We start from the raw sequence: 20,097 nt of genomic DNA on the forward strand, positions 1-20,097 counted from the left end.
CTTGCAAAGCCTTGTTCCTGACAAGAACAAGTTTAAGCTCCTACACCAGTCAACAACACTGACCACTAACTGCTCTTTGTTATGATAAAATTAACTTCTCTGTCTTCAACATTTGTTATATTGCCTTCAGATATAACTTCTCTGTCTTCAAGATTTGTTATATTGCCTTCAGATATATCTAATCCCTAATGGTATTGAGCTACATATTTCTTACCTTATTAAACTCTTGCCTCAATGAGCGCTGAAAGCTGAATTAATTTCAAGAAGCAGCCACAATCTTCTCTATCAAGTTTATATCTATATATCTATATATATAGTATATATCTATATTAATATATAGATATATAGATAATATAGATATAGATATTAATATATATTAATATAGATATATAATATAATATATTATCTATATTATATAGAGAGTATATATCTATATTAAGATTACTTTCTTAAAGTACTTAAATCCAGCTTTGACCAATGAAGGCATTTCTCCAGTTCCCGTCTTAGACCTAGGATAAAGAACCATAAGAAAACATGAAAAACAGAAAAGAATTTTTCATGTCTCACAAATTTTTCTATTCTAGTTTGTTCAGCAATTTGAGACAGTTTCACTCTAGGTTGTTTGTTACTTTAACAATATAAGAAGCACTTTCTCATACATTAAAAGATTATTCCTAAGGCAAGAGTGAAGTTAATGTACGCTCATCTACAATATTACAAAAACTTTGCAGCCAGTGTTATCAAATGTATGATTTTCAAAAAAAAATAAAAAATCTGAAGTTCAAAATTTTCTACAAATTAAGCCAAAATCAAACAACAGAAGTATGAGAAAAAGATTTTTGTTAACTAGATTTGTTACATTTAAATTAGATAAGAGATAGACAAAAACAAAACCAGATTTCTTTCCCTTAGAACTTCATGTCAGAAAGTATAACTCCATATCTGATGAGAAAGGAATAGAATTCAGAAAGTAGGGTCAAATAAAACCTCTCTTCACTGCTAACTATCAGTATTTGTTCCACTTCAAAGAGCTCCTTCTACAAACACAAGTTTTGTTCTCTGGTTAAACAAAACTATCAGGGACCAAACATTGATTTCAATTGCTCCCATCTGGAATGACTCAATTGATTTTAATGAGATAGACAGAGTAACAATAGCAAAGTCTACAATGTTACAATATAAGTCAACATAGCTTACTAGGATTTATACTGAAGAAACTTGTATCAGGACGTGAACCCCATTCACTTAGTCAAAACAAATAAACAAATACCCCTCTTTCCTTGGTAAAAGGAAGTCTTTTAAAAAGAAAGGGAAGTTGTTCTTGTGAAATTTCTATCCCCTTAAAGAACTTCCCAAAATCTGATTCTACCCAGTCATAGGGCCCAGTCTTGTCATTTCTATCTGACATCTGTTGCACTCCAGTTCACCTGGTTCAGTAACTTTCATGTAACAACAGTATTAAAAATTCAGTGTAGTTCTATTCATTGAAAGTAAGCAAAGAACAGATGAGTTTGGAGTTAAATTCTGAATCACCAGATAGATTTCAGATATACCTGTTTGTCCCATCCATTTGACATTCGAGTTTCCAAATTGCATTGGTTTCTACTGCAACTAAGTGAATTTGCAACAAAGTAGAAATTATTTAAAAAAAAAAAAGCTAGCAGGAGCTCAGCATTTTGCAAACTTGGGCCAGTGCCTAACTACAGGTTTCTGAAAATCTTAATCATAGGATTTATTTCTCTGCTGCAACAGAGAATAGAATAAATGAGATTATGAAAACCATAAACTGTTCCATTTTCACTTGGTTGGATTTCTAGACAGGTAAAATAAAGATAAATGTTCTCCAAATCAGGCTTCTCATTTTGACATTCTTATTACAAATAATATAAATTGTATATGAAGCCCTCCCTCAGATCTGAGGGAAAGGGCTTTCACATAAGGCTTTGCAAATTTATGATCAGCATTGTTGCTCTGTGTGTGTGTGTTTGGAATGGTATTTCAAATATTTTTTACTGGAGATTAAGATCCTCTATTTCTGTATGTGAACACTAATTCTTCTTCAAAGTTTTACCACCCAAAACTCTCTATCAAGTGTGTGTTATTTCATATATAACCCATGATTAATGTAAAATATGTTACTAGGTACACCTAAGTTTGACAGCTTTTCCACATTTCTTTTTATTATCTGATATTGTTCAAACTCTAGATCTTTGTTGTCTGCTAGACAACAGTTTAGCTACTGCCATGACAGCGGTATCAGTCACGGGAAAATAATTAATTTTATCTGCTTTCTGCTGTATCTTATACCTTACTCTGTCTAGTGTCATAATCTCGTACTTTAAAGCCCTTCCAGAACCTCATGGATTAATCACAATCACTGTCATTTACTAACGTTGTTATAACGACATCAATGTATGCAAGATAAACAGCAAAATCTATATAGTAGTTTCAGACAAAAAGCAAAAATCTCTCAAGCAACTGAAAGGACAGTTTACACAGGCAGAACTCAGGCCCTTCACTAGTGCTTGACAACAACACACATAGTTCCTCCTATAATCTTTGACAATTTCAGAGTTTTAATAGTCAGAGATTATGGATTCCATTCACGTTTTCTTTAGTTTTTAGTTTTTTGTTTTCTTTTTTCAACCTCCAAACAGACCGGCTTTCAAATAGCATAGTTGTTTCTAGCACTATGAATGTTCACTATTGACTGAGAGAAAATGAAACTACTTCACAGTTACACAATTCCTGGCAGTAAGTATGTTGTACAGGAGACCTCCACCAGCAAGTGCATAACAGGACTGCGCCTTTTCCTTTCCAAAGGGGCAGGGTGGTTCCTGAGAGCATGCTGTATCTTCTAAGCCTTCTTACAATTTTCTCAATTACTTCTTTGCTCACTGCAGTGTTTTTCCATAGAAGGCTGGTCTGCCTTCTATGTTGATAAACTGTGATCTTCTACTAAATGGTCCCAGTTCATATTATGTTTATACGGCCATCTCCTTGTTCAAGAGAGTCAGTATCTTCATTAAGAGAACTGCATTCATAAGCACAGTAGAGACCACTGAAAACTGATTGTATCTGCAAAAAGGGATTTACATAGTTTGAGAAGATCTACAGGGAAATCAAGGAAGCAAAATTATGTATGTTGTTCTTTGCAGAAGAGAATACTGAAAAACCTTGCAGGAACCCCTTAGAAAAGTGAAGTGTTGACAAGCAAAAGATCATTAAAAATGGTATTTTGACATGGGCCTTCTAATTTATTTTTTTTAAACTAAAAAAAAAAAACAAACATTGAAAATAATGTGTGAAAAGAATTAAAGGTTCAGATAAAGGTATGGGATAGAAACCGTAAATGTAAGACAAGATTAAAAGTTCTTTAAAAGAATACAGTACTACAATAATATGCAGTAAGCAGACAAGAGGATAAATAGAGCTTGTCATCCCTTCATTTAGAGCATTATTAATGATTTAGGTTGACAAAATTGTAAAATAATGCAATTCAAATTTCAGGTGTGAAAGGAAAAAAAAACAACATTTGAAATCACTCCGCACAGTATTAGAATAACATGGTAAGAATGCTTCCTACTTTTGGAAGCAATCATTTATCATTTTCACATTAAGTTTAGTTTTGTCCCTCTACCAATTGATGCACCCTCCCTGAAGGGGTACAAGAACAGATATTCTTCCTTGGAGAAAATAAAACAAAACAACAATGCACTAACTGTGTTAAACAAAAAGAGGACAAAACCTGAATTATTAACTGCCTTTCTGTATCCTTTCAAAAATACAGACTGCATATGTATGTGCACAGATACAGAGCTTGGGAGCTGTTCAGAAGTCTGTAAGTCTGTTCCACAAATACTCGGACTGACCAATGAAGAAGTTCCCTAACTTGCAGAGGAAGCTTAGGTTGTCTGGCTGACACCCTAAATCTGAAAAGAATATAACAATGAACTTCTGTCATGGCAGGAAGGGAGGAGGTGCAATTATATGTAATCTGAGGACAATAAATGTAAACAAATTTGAAAACTACTTCCAATGTTGTCACAGGTAGTTAGATACAAGCAGATAACATTACATATATAAACATAATATTCTTTTAAGGAACTATTTTGGTGTAAAGTAAACAAGCAACAGCCCTAGAATGCATGCAAAATGAAGGACTGTCACACGGAGGTCTTGAAAGTATGGGGTACGGACAAAGGCCTATGGCTATAAATACAGGTGGCTACTTACTGATCCACCTGGACACAAACCAGATTTAGGGCATAACAAAAAACACTAACAAAACAAGGCTTCATGCATGGCTTAATTGTGCTATTGAGACCATTAGTTATCTTCACAGAAAAACATATATTCTGAAGAGTACTGAAATCTCCTAATAAAGAAAAACTTGAATCTTGAGGAATAATTAGGAACAGAAGGAACTCTGTGAAATTGCATAGAATTGCATTTCAACCTATGAAACCTGTACCTATCTAACAGCATACAGGTTTGTCTTTAGATTGTATGTATGCACAATAAAAAACACTGGTTGGACCAGCACCCTACTTCAGCATCAGGTATGCAGAATTGATCGCTCTCATATCACATAGTAGTATGCACGTAAGTATTATTTTGGTTGTCAGTAAAGGAGAATTATATTTTCATTGCTTGCGTTTGGTCTGATACTCTGCCCTTGAAGCTTGGTTTTCATTTCAGATGCAACAGTGAATCACTGGTAGCAAGCAATACAAGAGAGATTATTTTTTCTGGCTCATACCAATGGAAGTTGGGGAGCTTTTATCTTCAGGTTTTGATTCACAGACAAGGACAGAAGATATTGTGAATTTAATAATGCAGATAATGAAAACAGAGCAGCACTATGTCAGTGCTGACTTTCACTGGATGTATTACTGCAATCTCTACCTCTTACATTTCTAACTTCTCAAACAAATTAAATCAGTTCTTCACTTTGAATAACAGCTGGATTTTAACAGTTAAAAGATGACAAGATGGCCATATATTCTCTATAACACTAAGACCTTCCTTCTGGAAGTTTTATTTCTGTAACTACGATTGCCTGAAGAACTTAACTTCCATTAGAAATAGGTAAGTTTGTGCGACCACATCCTAGATTAATTCTCCTTAATGCTGGAAGGCATCTATGAGCTGCCTCATCTCCGATTCACATTGAGTCACTACAGTGTCTCATGGTTTCAAAGTCAAAAACTTCCAATCTAGATGTGAGATGTATTTAATCTTCAAATAAGCTTCAGTACAGCTTGGCTCTCTTCTGTCTTTATCAGCATGAGCTCAGTGACACCTGGCTCTTCATCAACATTAACAGTGTCTCCTGAGTGAAACACTAAGACGTGAAATGAAGGGAACTGAAAATAAAATATGCCTACCTAGGTAGGCAGTGAGAACATGAAGTTTAGGGAAGATCATGCTGCTTTGTTAGAGTCGTCTCTTTTGGATTAGACAAAATAGACAGGGGAAAGTTGCTTTTTTGTAGAATATTGTGTAGAATCATGCCAAGGTTATAAGACCTTTGCCCTGGGTCCTGACACTGAAGAATTGTTCTTTACTGTGTACTTTCCACTGTTTTCTCACATAATAAAAAGTCCTACAGAGGATTTGATCATACCTTCTGCTAAGACTATTTTGAACATTTCAACATAAAAGAGTATTTTCCTCCTAACATTCCATCCCTTCATTTCAACGTATTGATTTCTTTTCTGATCCCAAGTGATGTCTTTGACAATAATCCTTCTCTCTCTTAAAAACTGAAGTATCTACAAATATCTGAAAGTCATTCAGCTCAGGTCATTTAGTAATATGAATCATTACTTAAATTTCCAGGAGCTTTATTTTCTTTTGTTTTCTCATGTTAATTGGCCTTTCCATTCTAATGAATTAACAGATGGGTAAAGAGAGGAAATGATTTCGAAGAGAAAGAAAAAGTAGATCTTATTCAAGAGCAGTTTTAGATCTGAAGTCCATTAATTTCCCTGCCAGATAACCACTTCCTATGTTCCACAGAAACGTAAGATTACATCATCCAGGTCCCACAATGGAGGTTCCCCAGACTCTGCATCCTATTGCTTATTCCTGCCATAAAAATAAACCAAGTTTTGCACCACTATTCCAAAATCACTTGAAATTACATTCACAATATGAGATCCACAACAGATTCTACCCCAGAAACTTCAAAAGCAAGTGGATACCCAGAGAGATATCAGACAAAACTACTTCCCAAGCACCAGTAATAGCATGCATTGGTACTGGAGCAAGACTAGTTTCTATATAAATAATCCTTCCCTTTTATACTAACAACAGATGGAGATTTATCAAGGAAGTCCACAGAAGTTCTTACGTAAGCTTGAGATTTGGAAATCATTCTTTACAAGATCAAACTGCTTATCTGATTCTGATTTCTGTTTCTGATACTTATCTGATTCTGATTAACTGTGTTAATCTTTGCCAATGGCACTAGGAGAAAATAAAATAACTATTTAGTGTTGCATAGCCATTTTATACAATTGAGATCAGATATTACAGGCCAGTCATTCTCACCTCCATGCCCAGCAGGATTATATAGCAGATTGTCTTGGAAACTACACTGAAGCACATGGAAAATAAGGAGGTGATTGGAGACAGTCAACACACCTTCACTGAGGGCAGACTGTGCCTGACATGTCTGGTGGCCCTTCTACGATGGGGTTACAGCATTGGTGGATAGGAAAAGAGCAACTGACATCATCTACCTGGACTTGTGCAAAAAGTTTGACACTGTCCTGCATGATAGCCTTGTCTCTAAATTGGAGAGACATTAATTTGATGGATAGACCACTCGGTATGTAAAGGAATTGGCTGGCTGGTCATCCTCAAAGAGTTGCGGTCAATGGTTCAATGTCCGGGTGGAGATCAGTGACAAGTGGTGTTCCTCAGGGGGGTCAGTACTGGGACTGGCACTGTTTAACATCTTTGTCGGTGACATGGACAGTGAAAGTGAGTACACCCTCAGTAAATTTGTTGATGACACCAAGCTGTATGGTGCGGCCAACGCTCCGTAGGGAAGGGTTGCCATGCAGAGGGACCTGGACAGGCTTGAGAAGTGGGCCTGTGCAAACCTCATGAAATGCAACAAGACAAGTGCAAGGTCCTGCACCTGGGCTGGGACAATCCCAAGAACAAATACAGGCAGGCAGAGCAGCCCTGATTAGAAGGACTTGGGGATGTTGGTGGACAAGAAGCTTGACACGAGCCAGCAACATGTGCTTGCAGCCCAGAAAGCCAGCCATATCCTGGGCTGTATCAAAAGAAGTGTGGCCAGCAGCCTGAGGGAGGTGATTCTCCCTCTATACTCTGCTCTTGTGAGACCCCAGCTGGAGTGCTGTGTTCAGCTCTGGAGCGCCCAGCACAAGAAGTATTAGAACAAATCCAAGTGAGGGCCACAAAGACGATCAAAGGGCTGGAGCACTTTCCCCATGAAGACAGGCTAAAGGAGTTGGGGCTGTTCAGCCTGGAGAAGAGAAGGCTCTGGGGAGACCTCACTGCAACCTTCCAGTACCTAAAGACAGTCTACAAAAAAGCAGGAGAGGGACTCTTTATCAGGGTGTGCAGTGATAGGACAAGGAGTAATGGCTTTAAACTAAAAAGCATAGATTTTGATTAGATATAAGGAAGAAATTCTTTACTCTGAGGGTAGTGAGGCACTGGAACACGTTGCCCAGAGAAGCTGAATTCCAGTGATGCCCCAGCCAAGGAAGCATTAAGTCCATGTTGGATGGGCCTTTGGGCAAGCTGTTCTAGTGGAAGGTGTCCCTGCCCATGGCAGGGGGTTTGGAACTAGAGTATCTTTAAGGCCCCTTCCAATCCAAACCATTTTATAATTCTATGATTCTAATTCAAGAACTATGGTATACTTTTATGAGAGATGTAACAAAAATTTGAATATTTTAGGTTTTGTTTTTTAAACTCCTTCTTCCTTTATTAGACTTCTGGTCATTAATTTTTTAAGATGCCACAAAAGGTTTTTTCCAGCCTGTATTCCAGAAAAGGTATGAGCTAATCAGAGGGGGCAAACTAGGAATACCTTTTCTCCCATTCTGCATTTTCTTCAGTACTGTATTTGTATACACAGACATAGCTAGATTCATATAAAATCTGCAAAGCTGATTTTCAAATCACATGGGTAGAAGTGAGATATTCTGCCTTCTTGTCCATAAAAGCCAACTTGCTAAGCTTCATATTTAGAAATGAATGTATAGACAGAAGACAACTGCTGTTCACTGTGACTTACACATTAATTTTAAACTAAAACTTGTTTGGAACTCAAATACAGGTTGCCATTTAAAATGTCACTGTACAATTATTTAGTATGATCTACTTTTCCATGATACATAGACTAGATTTTAATATTGTAGATATAATATTGCTTGTATAAAGAGCTATTTAATACTATCTAGAATTCAATGTGCATTACATTGCCTTTTGTTGGGGCACATACATTCTTTTTTAACGAATTATCTAGAACTTGGTCATCTTACAACCATACAAGACATCAGTAATGGTCCAGCAAGCAAAATCCAATGTTAGCATATGTAGACTCTTTCACAGAGGAAAAGTACATAGGAGAATTATTATTAACTTTCTTTGCAAATATGCATTTTGTAGTCCCAGAATATTGCAAACAGTATTTGAAGTATAACCTTTAAATTAAACCTACTGGATAACAAGGCTGCTTTATCCAAGACTTTCTTACTCAGCTTTGTTCTGCTCTTTCTTTTAAACCTCAGATTAAAGCATTTAGCTTCTGCCTATATTTAAGCTCTTAAAGCTTTCTACCTTATAACAGTGACAAAAAGCCCTGCTTCTGTCAATAAAATGTTCCGATGACCTGAACATCATTTTAGTGATAGGCTACCTGAAGGAAACCTGAACAACCTCTTAAACTACACCTGAAAAATGATGTAAGCATTGTACTTCATTTCAGATGCTTGTCTTGGTTCTGATGTATGAAATTGCACAATTTAGCAGTGGTAGAGGAAGAACATCTCTAGGGGAAGAAGGGTTGTTTTTTATTTTTAATTCATTACGCTGTTCTTATACTGCTACATCATACTTACACAGCTGATCATTTAATGGCACTAAAGCAAAGATTAACATTGTCAGCACTGTGCCTTCACCCAAGTTTCTTTTCAAAAAATAAAACAATGTAAAAAGAAGCACTGTTTAGTGGGAATCACACCTTCAGAAGATATATATGAAAAGTGGGGATTGGAAAGCAAACTATGACAGCAAAGATTAACACTTCTGTCCTGAAAGGTTTTGTGCTGTTCAACATAATACTTATATTCAGTCATACTTAGTACATTCAATGTGTGTTTACAATACACCATTGGGCACAAGAGTCATACATACTCTTTAAAGGGGTGAATTGTGAGGAAACAGCCAAGAGACAAAACAATGCGGTGGATACTAAAAAGCTATACAATGCCAAGGGGAAATGGAATGAGTTCACAGAAGTGCAATACTGCAATGAATTATTAAATATTCACTTACATACAGACATCCCCGGGTCAGACAGTCCCTGAGCAGCAAACTGGTGGAGGCAAGGAGAGTGTTCTGGGAACTATTACTGTGTACCTGCTTTTTTTTTCTTTTTTTTTTTTTTTTCCCTGGTCCCTAGGCAGCCTATTCTGGTCATTCTCCAAGACAAGGTACTAGATTAACTGGATCCATCCAGTGGTTATCAAAGGCCAGCTTTATTCTATATATACAGTCAGGCTTTTACAGAAGGTTAGCCCATTTGGTTTAGAACCACTAATAATGGTAGTAAATTCTGTAGTTTTATCTTTCCTCAACTGCCCCTTCAGAAAGGAATGGATACAGTGAACTAAGCAAAACCCTCCTGAATGCAAGCTTTGTGTAACTTAAAGGTTCCAACAAAGTTTTTAAAACTAGAAAGAAAAAACACTAGCAAGTCATGAAATACTCAAGTTTTTCCCATTAATCTATTCTTGAAATTAAAAATAAAAATGAGCTCCAAGCAGAACAGCCAATATGTACCACTGAGGTGGTTCTATGGATATTTTTCTCAACAATACCAGAAGTCTGATTTATTTTTTTTTAAATAAATAAGGTTTGAGTAATGATCTACAGAAATGTTGATGAAATATGCATATAGTATCACTGTGTAATCCTGGAATGACAGATGTCCTAACTAAATTATCATGTATTTTATAGGTCACATAGATGAGTTGTTACTTCTTACAGCATAAGTTATTATTGATACAGTAACTGCTAAACTATCTTATTACATATTTAATTACAAACAGTCGGGTTTAAACAGTTAAAGTTGTTTGTAATGGGCCATCAAGTATCTTTGAGAACCATTCCATTGCAAGTGAGCTCTAAAGATCTGTCTAGCCCACTACCCTGTTTCTTCACAGTTGCCAGCAGAAGACAGAGCACTCAAATTATATAGCTCCCAGCCTTCTACAGTTTATAGGCCTTCTGAGACAGATTAAATATTAGTACATAATAAAAGGATATTCACAAACATTAAGTATATTTATATTTAATATCCCTTGATTACTTTTTCTATGTTTGTAATCACTTTAGATGATCACTTTTAGAACCAGTCTAAAGCTACAGCTTTCTGTGACAATGTGATCTTCGTCCATCTGTTATATGAAGTTATACTTAGTCCCATTTTACAATCACTCCCCGTTTTTACTTGGAAAACTTCATCTTCTTCACCACAGTCCTGACTTTACAGTCTTCTATCATATCCCCCTTCAATGCTCTCTTTCAAGTCTGAAGAGTCCTTCTCTGTAAATTATCCGTACAGAAACCATTCTACAACTTGACCATCTTTGTTGATTTTCCTTCTAGCTTCCTTCCTAGAACTTTCTGGTTCTACTATACCTTTCTTAGATGAATAGTTCTGAGAGAAAAAAATAAAATCTTACGGTATTAGACTAGGGATTATATTCTTCTGTGTCACAGATCTTACGAACTATTCGGTCTTTTTATTGGCTTGAGTCACCATTCACTGCTAAATGAATATATTCTTCTGAAACAGAGAATATTTCTATTTCCAGCATGTGGAACATAACCGTTAAAAGGTAGATTGACTTGCAATTAGTATTTAAGTGGGGTTAACTATGGCATGGGGTTAATTTGAACTTCTTTTAAGTTAATTGAGACCCTCACATCTGCTTTTAGATCAAACCCCTACCAAGACCTGAAGGTAACTCTGGGTATCTCAATTCTCCTGCATTCATCTTACAAAAGCTTAGGGAAAGGACCAGTTTATAATGGCACTTAGCCAAGAAAGTTAGGCGTCCTTAATCACTGACATATTTATGGATAATAACTTTACTCCTTTGTTTAACCTGCCTTAGTCACATCCACTATGCCAGACTTAGCACACTAATGACAATGCTGTATCTTCAGAAGGAGCTGTACTTCAGTGACACTGCACATTCATTAAGTCAATTCCTGTATATGGAATTGCCATTGGTTCTTAATAATTTTAGAGGAAAAAGAATATGCTTAATTGTCCTACAGATGTCTTTTTCTGGGACACAAGCTTTTCAGAAACCGAGATTCTAAACTACAAGCAACTCCAAACTACGAGTAAACTTGTGATAAAAAAAAAATCAATTGTTTGTATGATCATTTAAGTCAAAACAGCCCATCTCATTTTCCATTTAATTCACATAACTTGTTATTATGAAGGTGTAAGAAACAAACAAGCAAACAAACAGTCCTCATTCGCTATGTTGCAAATAAATATTTTATAAATAAAAAATAGCCATTAAACTTCCCTAATACAGAAGCACTGTTCAGTAATTCATTTTACGCCCTAAAATTGGTAATGCTGAGAAATCTGGAGAGAATGCTGGATTTTGTTTTTGCGAGTGTTGACATTGCAGATGACACCAAATTAGGTGCATGTGTCGATCTGCTTAAGGGTAGGAAGGCTCTGCAGGAGGATCTGGATAGGCTGCACCGATGGGCTGAGGTCAACTGCATGAAGTTCAACAAGGCCAAGTGCCGGGTCCTGCACCTGGGGCGCAATAACCCCAAGCAGAGCTACAGGCTGGGAGATGAGTGGTTGGAGAGCTGCCTGGCAGAGAAGGACCTGGGAGTGATGGTGGACAGTCGTCTGAATATGAGCCAGCAGTGTGCTCAGGTGGCCAAGAAGGCCAACAGCATCCTGGTTTGTATCAGAAACAGTGTGACCAGCATGGCTAGGGAGGTGATCGTCCCCCTGTACTCGGCTCTGGTGAGGCCGCACCTCGAGTACTGTGTTCAGTTTTGGGCCCCTCGCTACAAGAAGGACATTGAGGTGCTCAAAAGAGTCCAGAGAAGGTCAAAGCTGGTGAGGGGGTCTGGAGAACAAGTCTTACGAGGAGCGGCTGAGGGAGCTGGGCTTGTTCAGCCTGGAGAAGAGGAGGCTCAGGGGCGACCTTATCGCTCTCTACAGAGCTCTCCTTAAAGGAGGCTGTAGTGAGGTGGGGGATGGCCTGTTCTCCCACGTGCCTGGTGACAGGACGAGGGGGAATGGGCTTAAGTTGCGCCAGGGGAGTTTTAGGTTGGATGTTAGGAAGAACTTCTTTACCGAAAGGGTTGTTAGACATTGGAACGGGCTGCCCAGGGAAGTGGTGGAGTCATCATCCCTGGAGGTCTTTAAAAGACATTTAGATGTAGAGTTTAGTGATATGGTTTAGTGGGGACTGTTAGTGTTAGGTCAGAGGTTGGATTCAATGATCTTGAGGTCTCTTCCAACCTAGAAATTCTGTGATTCTGTGACTTCTCCAGTGATAGTCACTGATTTCTGAAGCATTATATCCAAATAGCATCTATTGTGTCACCTTTCATTGCAAACCTGTCAGTTATAAACAAGGCCTTTTTTTATTTTTTCTTTCCTATATTTGTGTCTATTGAGCAAAGAGAGAAGCTTCAGCATAATGCATGTGGCATCATGCCAGAAAAGCAAATGAGGAACATGTTAAACCAAACGAAAAAAACAGTTGAACTCCATAAATCCAATCATTGGATAATCTCTCTGAATTTCTGAACCTTGCCATGGAGCCTTAGGCACCTCAGCTGGAGTCCAATGATCCTTAAGACCTTACTCACATTCTCAGACCCAAGCCTAATTGACATGCAAAACAGACCAAAAAAAATCCGCTGTAGGAATCAAAAACTTGTAATGAATTTTGTGGCAAATTTACTATTTTTTCTCCAATGCACAAAGCTCATTGTAGTTAGTAGAGACACGGAAGTACCACAAAACTCATTTACCTCCCTTCCTTAAGCATTTATTCGCACACACGTATGAATATGATGTGGCACAATATCAGAAGAAGTGCTAAATATTTAGCAGATACTGATTTAGTTGGGAAAGCATTTCCAGAATCACTTTAAAACTGACAAACAAAAAGCAAACAACAACAACAACAAAATAAGATAGGATTGTTTTCAGTTGCTTTATCTGTGGATGTATAATTTGAAAGATTGTGTTTTGTTGTTTTTTTTTTCACTCAATGTGCAGAAAGTGTTTTCAGAATTCCCCAAACAAGTCAGCCCACTCATGTAGAGGTCTTACCATTAGGTCAAGCCCTTCCTTTACAAATGACATGAAAATAAAACGGGAATTCCTTTTGTGCTAAGTGATTACCTGGGTCACTGTCATGAGACACACTGCCTTTCCCAGCAGGTTTCAACAAAATACCCCAGTTGCTCCATTGTGGGAGGAGGTAAGGCACACAGGCAGGCTTTTTCAGCTCCCCCTGAGCTGATCATCAACTCAGGTCTACCCATGGCAGCAACACAACGTTCATGCAGAAGTTGTCAGGATTCTGGTCATCACATAATACATACAAGAACGAACATAAAAAGAGCACAGAATAATCCTCCAAGGACAACAGCTCTCCTCATGCACTCATTCCAGCCTCACAGAGGCCCACGGTTTAACTATTCCATTTCCCTGGCTTGCATTTAATTTGATTTTCCACTTAAGGAATGACTGCATTTATTGACTCATGTAAGCCCATCTCTGTGGAAAAAGCAAAACCTCCAAAATTCATCAGGGAAAAATCTAATAAGCTTATTAGATCCAAGTATCTCCAAGACATTGCCTAGTAAAGTTTTACTTCATTTTATAGCGAAAGATTCTGAAACAAAGACTACTGTAGGGAAGCCACTAATAAACAAAATGTTGTGGACGACTGGTTACAGAACTACAGAAAATAAAACAAAAAAAAAAGCTTGAATATAGTTTTATGTAAGGTTAAAGCCTGTGATGTAGCATACATTATAAGCAGAGTGCACTACAAGAATAATAGTGATATCAACCGATTTTATGTAATGAAACAAAACATACTGTATAAATGAATAACCACTGTCAAAATTCTTGTATTTTCCACACTTACTCTAAGATGACCCAAACAGTGAAGGCTTCAAGATAATTTCATTTGCAAATCTTGCAGATGCTTTTTGCAATTTCCAGGTGTACTATTGCTATTACTTAAAATGAAAGCATAATTAACAGTCATATAATTTGTTATTACACCCAATTTTTTGCAGGCCTGTGCTTTTGAAAACAAACATGCTTAGGCATAGAAAAGGGAATGCATATTTCAGAAAAAAACAAAAAAAAAAAAAAAGAAAAAAAAAACTTTACTTAGTGTTCTTGGTCAATATATGCAGCAATCATGTTTAAGCAATTAATCACATTCCCGAACTCTCCTTATGCAAATACTCTTCATGCAAATTACATTTTGCTTCTGTCCACACTACAGTTTCTTATTTTCAGATATCCAGATTCTTGGAGATTTTTTTCTCCTTCTAAAACGAAACTGTAAATTTGGTGTGTATCTGCTTTCATCTATGCCTGCACAAAGACTTTGCGGACAGCTGGAGTTTTGTTCTGCAAGATTCTATGCAAAGAGCAGCATGTCACCTTTTCTAACATCATCTTTCACTACAAAATTACTTTGGTCCCCATGTTTTGTTTTTTTTTTATATAATTTTAACTAACCACTGCAAATGGCTCTGCTCACAAACCAATATCAAACTCTAAGAGTCCATGAACACTTTTAAACAGCAGACAAAGATCATGTGATAAAAACCTAAACGGGGAAAACCTCTCAGCCTTGCTAAGGCATACTCATTTCGCACAGGCCTTCATTTCCACTGACTGAATGATTCTAATAAGCAGTCAATTTGATCGGGCTATCTTAAAATCCTTGAATATTCACAGCTTTCAAAATTTTTAACTTTTAGAATTCAAAATTAAATTTTAAAATTTAGTTTTGCAATAATCAAGTGTCTGGTGTTAGATGCTTTCAGAATTTACTTCATAGTGGATCCTCAATTAACTGCGACCAGCACAATTCATGTACCGATCTTTTCAAAGGCTGCTAACTTTCCTCCCAGGAAACCATACTGCCTGCTTACAGAAAAAAAAATCTGGTGTCTGCAGACATTATATGACACACACTACTATGAATTCCCTTCTATACCTGCAGCTGGAGCTCAGTTAGTGCCCTGTGTCTGTTTACTCATGAGTGGGACTTCCAAAGTCAATTCCCAGACCATCTAACTAGCAGCTACTGATTATAAATTACAATTATCAATATTAACAAGAAATATTAATGGAATCATTGGTAGTATTACATTAGACAATTAGATAAAATTAGATAATAAGTCTAGAGGTGCAACATTTCTATGGAATATTCTTTGTGTATCTTTTAGTCTTTAAGTGCAACATCTTCTGGGGCATCACAACCTTTCACTTCTGTTTCTCTACAAGAAGGACAACTTGAATGCAATAATAAAGAAATAAAATTGAGATGAAAGTTTTAAGTTTCATCCAATGTATATTCCTAATTGAAAACAAACAATTTTTTTCCATTTTCCTTGTAATTTCAAAACATATATTTATACTTAGGCATTAGAAGCATGGCCATATGGATAACCTGAGAAACACAACAAAATTTCCAGATATATCCACAGACTGCTTATGTCCAGTAAAAGAAAGGTTTAGATCTTTATAACAAGTGCTGACTTACTAAGTTATCTGTTTTCATTTATCTGCCAGTGGCAACACTCATTGAATTGGCACGGTTTATTTCCTGCATATGACCTTAATGGGAATCAATGTAAATATTCAGGAACAACAGAATAAAAACATACTCATGTACACACAACTAAACCTTTTACCAGGCTGATAAAAAAATACCCATTTCCTGAAACATTAATTTACTTACCAGATCAGTTATCTGGTAAGTAAATACTTACTGAAATTTCTGTGGTAAAAGACTTGACATATGCCTTATGCTGAATTCTGCCATTGACTTTATTTTTCTGAGTTTTCATAAATAAATATTTCTCATAGTTCACCAGTTTAAAAAAGTATATTCTGTTCATGGGATACATGTATTTGTGAGCTCATCATATAGTAAAACTGGGCTGTGTAAGTTATTTAAAAATGGAGATTATTTGGTCAAACTGTATGGTGGAATCCCTACCAAAAAATCCACAGTAGTTACAGGAAAAAAAAAAAGACTGGACATTGAATTAGGCTCTCTGTGAGATCAGATCTCAGTACTTAACGGATAAAAACCAGTCTTTCACCTTTTCTGTGCAGAGGAATAACACTGAAATATATACATATATATATATATATATATATATATATATACACACACACACGTTTTCACATTTGGAATATTAATATACTAGGATATTGCCATGGATTTGTCTTGCTTCTGCAATTCCCAGATAAATTGCTTACTTATTTACACTTGTGTATTATTTATTCACATATATAAATATTGGTTTGACATCTCTTATTTTTCCTTTCTGATTTGCAGCTCTTCACCTGCATGGTGTACAGACTTTGCACTTTTAATTGGCTCAGCCTTTCATTCAATATTTGCTTGTGTTAGCTCTGTGGAAACGAGGTGTTGCAACACTTCACATTTATATTCATGTATGTAGAATTTATATTTTTCTTTAACGGTGTTGGTCCTTTTGAGGTTTCCAAAGGAGTTTCATCATCTTTGTTTTAAATGCATGGAACAAAAATACCTATGGAAGATGCAATAATGAACTAAATTTGTTATTACACTTATTTTTCCCTTTGAAAGACACATAGCCTGAAAGTATGTACCTACCTGGAAACCCAGTGTGAAAAAATACAGTGTTATTTCCCATTAAAAATGCATTGAGTGTTATTTATTATGTATGCACATACATCTACATATAAAGCGCTTGTATCTATTTTTAGCTTCTCTAGATGACCAGATTTACTCATCCCTCATCCAGCCTAAACTCGGTGTGTTCACATTGGGCATATAAAAATGGTTTAGGCAACAAGGATTACTTCCACAGTAAGAAGTAATTTGGCACAGACCAAAGCATCTGTGCTGAGACTCCTCAAACCTTCATTTTAGGAGGTTTTCAAAACTGACTTTAGTCCAGCAATGCACCCACTACACCTTTCCACCTACAGGGCCAAGTATCTGCCTTACACCTTTACTCCAAGGCTTGCTGAAGCTGTCCCACAAACCTTTCCTTCCCCACCTGCAGGCACCCCATGAGGATCTTCAGAAATCATCTGCATTTTCTCTTTAACTCAAGTAAATGACCTTAATACACCACCATTCCCCTCATACCACCGTTGTTTGTGTAAGGCCTCAATCCAAGCACAAACTTTCCTAAGTAACCAACTCAGTAGCTGCAACATTACAAAGGACACAGAGGCTGTCTAGCTCCCCTCGCAACATCACATTTGGGCATTATCACTATTACAGACTGCAGGAGAGAAGTTGTAGACAAGATGCTGCCACAGCTATGGCAGAACACCTTGAATGGATGGACATCTGTAATGCAGGACTTTCTGTTCCCTGAAGACAAGTGGAGAGCAAACTGCCTGTCTGGGAGCCCTTGACACTCTGACTGTTTTGACCGAGGTTGAGCAGAGGTTGTGGGCCTGGGGCAAGACCACAAATTCCCTTATTTATCATTTGGTAAATTACCTTATTTACCATTCATTGCAGCTAAATATAAGTTCTGAAAACTTTGCATCATAATTATTGTTAGTAATACGACGCTACCTATAACTCACTTCCTGATGTAATAAAGTTTGCTATCAGACTAGATATTATGATATGGCATCATAATATGATATACAATTTCATTTAACAAAGCCACTATGGCATATGCTTTGGTTTTCCAGTTCACCTCTTTTTTCATGGACAATAAAAAATTTGTTGTTGTTGTTGTTACACAATTACACGCATGGTAAAGTGTAAGCTGCATTTCAGCAATCAGCTTATGTGACAAAAAGTCATCAAAACATGGCTGACTAATGCATAGTAACCACATACATTAAAGCTAAACTCAATTTTCTATCCAGAAATTCGGTCTAGTAACAGTTCCAAAGGAAAAAATTTTGTTTGAAATACATAAGCTTCAAATGTAATGAATGGTCTCTCAGCTTCTATAATGCTTCCTGAAAACTAGATTAAAGTATAGTAGAAAACCTTGCAGGAATCAGTGAAATCATAGTAATTAATAGTGGAACTTTTCAAAAAGTCCAATCAAATACCCTTCTAAAAATACTCCCTTTGCGTCATTATCCTTGTCAGTCATACCTTTAAATAAATCCCAGCTTAAAAATAATAAAAAGAAGGAAATGTATAAGTGTATACTCACTGCTGGAGTGACTTCATAAATTGATTAATTTTTGAAACATTTGACTCTGATTAATGAGAAAAAGACAGCTGAAATATGTGAACTGAAGATATAAATATACTCTAGCTATTTATATTGCCATTTTTCAAGCTGTCTTTTCTAAGGATTATATAAAATTAATATCTTATACTTTGCATAGAATTTGGCCACATATATATACTTATTTATTTTAAATCGTAAGATCAGGACCTCTTGTTACTCGTTTTCTGTAAACAAAGATATTGGTGTATCTATAACTGTAATTTATGTCACATCACATGAATAATACGTATGTGAAATTATAAAATTATTTCAGCACCACCTCACAAACACTGGTGTAGATCTTGAACCTACAATGGCCAATGACAAGTGAATCCCTTCATTTGTACTCTAAGGGAGCTGAACTCTGTTCAAGGACTCCACCAATGCACCAAAGGAACACAAAGTTCCTCACCCACAGCTCATTATAGCGTAAGAGTATTAGCTATACTATACACTTCTGTATTACCTTCAGCGTGTGAGAGCACTGCAGATTCCAAGAATCACATCAAAAGATCTAACAAGAGCCTAGCATATGCAGTTAAAAGCCAGAGGTGACTCAATTTCCAGGGGCTTACTTTAAATATTTACCACCTGCTCTGACTCTGGAAAGTATTTAATATTTAAAAATAAAGTAAAAAGCCTGACTGTTGAGATTCCTTTTACTGTAGATAACAAATATCACTGCTTTTTTTTTTTTTTTTCTCTTATGCAAAAGTAAACCTTCAATTATTTCAAGTATAGTTTTATCTTCAAGGTTTCAGCTGCAGAGCAACAATGATAGGAATAGGAACCAATGAGAACTGCAGGTGCTTCTTTTTAATAAAAGCTAGTGCACTGCTCTTTGGCAAATTACTTTTGTTGCTGTTGTTCTGAAGACAGCATATCTACAATTCACACTTTAAAATACTGATCAATAAAATTATTATTATTGGTGATACAGATTGAGAATATAAGCATATATTGAAATTGATGAGTTTTGCATGCAGGAAAACGACAGGATATAGCTGCTTATAACTGTCATCTTTAAATCTTATTTCATTTTTTGTATCTTCGTAAGGAATTCAAATTCCTTTATAGGATACTTGGTATTTAAATTCTGAGGGGTGACCAAATCCAGAAGTTAAAGCTGAGGCTTGAGATAAAATTAAAAAAAAAAAAAAAAATCTAGGAGGCAGAAGTAGTTTGTGCTTCAGCCTTAAATGATCCTGATATCTGATACAATGTAAAAGCTGAAGAAGAGATTAGCCATTTGAAAAATGACCATTTCAAAGCTGTTCATTGATTTCTTAAAGGTCTATTCACTAAAAATAC

Source organism: Anas acuta, chromosome 1, assembly GCF_963932015.1.
Source record: "Anas acuta chromosome 1, bAnaAcu1.1, whole genome shotgun sequence".
NCBI lineage: Eukaryota > Metazoa > Chordata > Aves > Anseriformes > Anatidae > Anas > Anas acuta.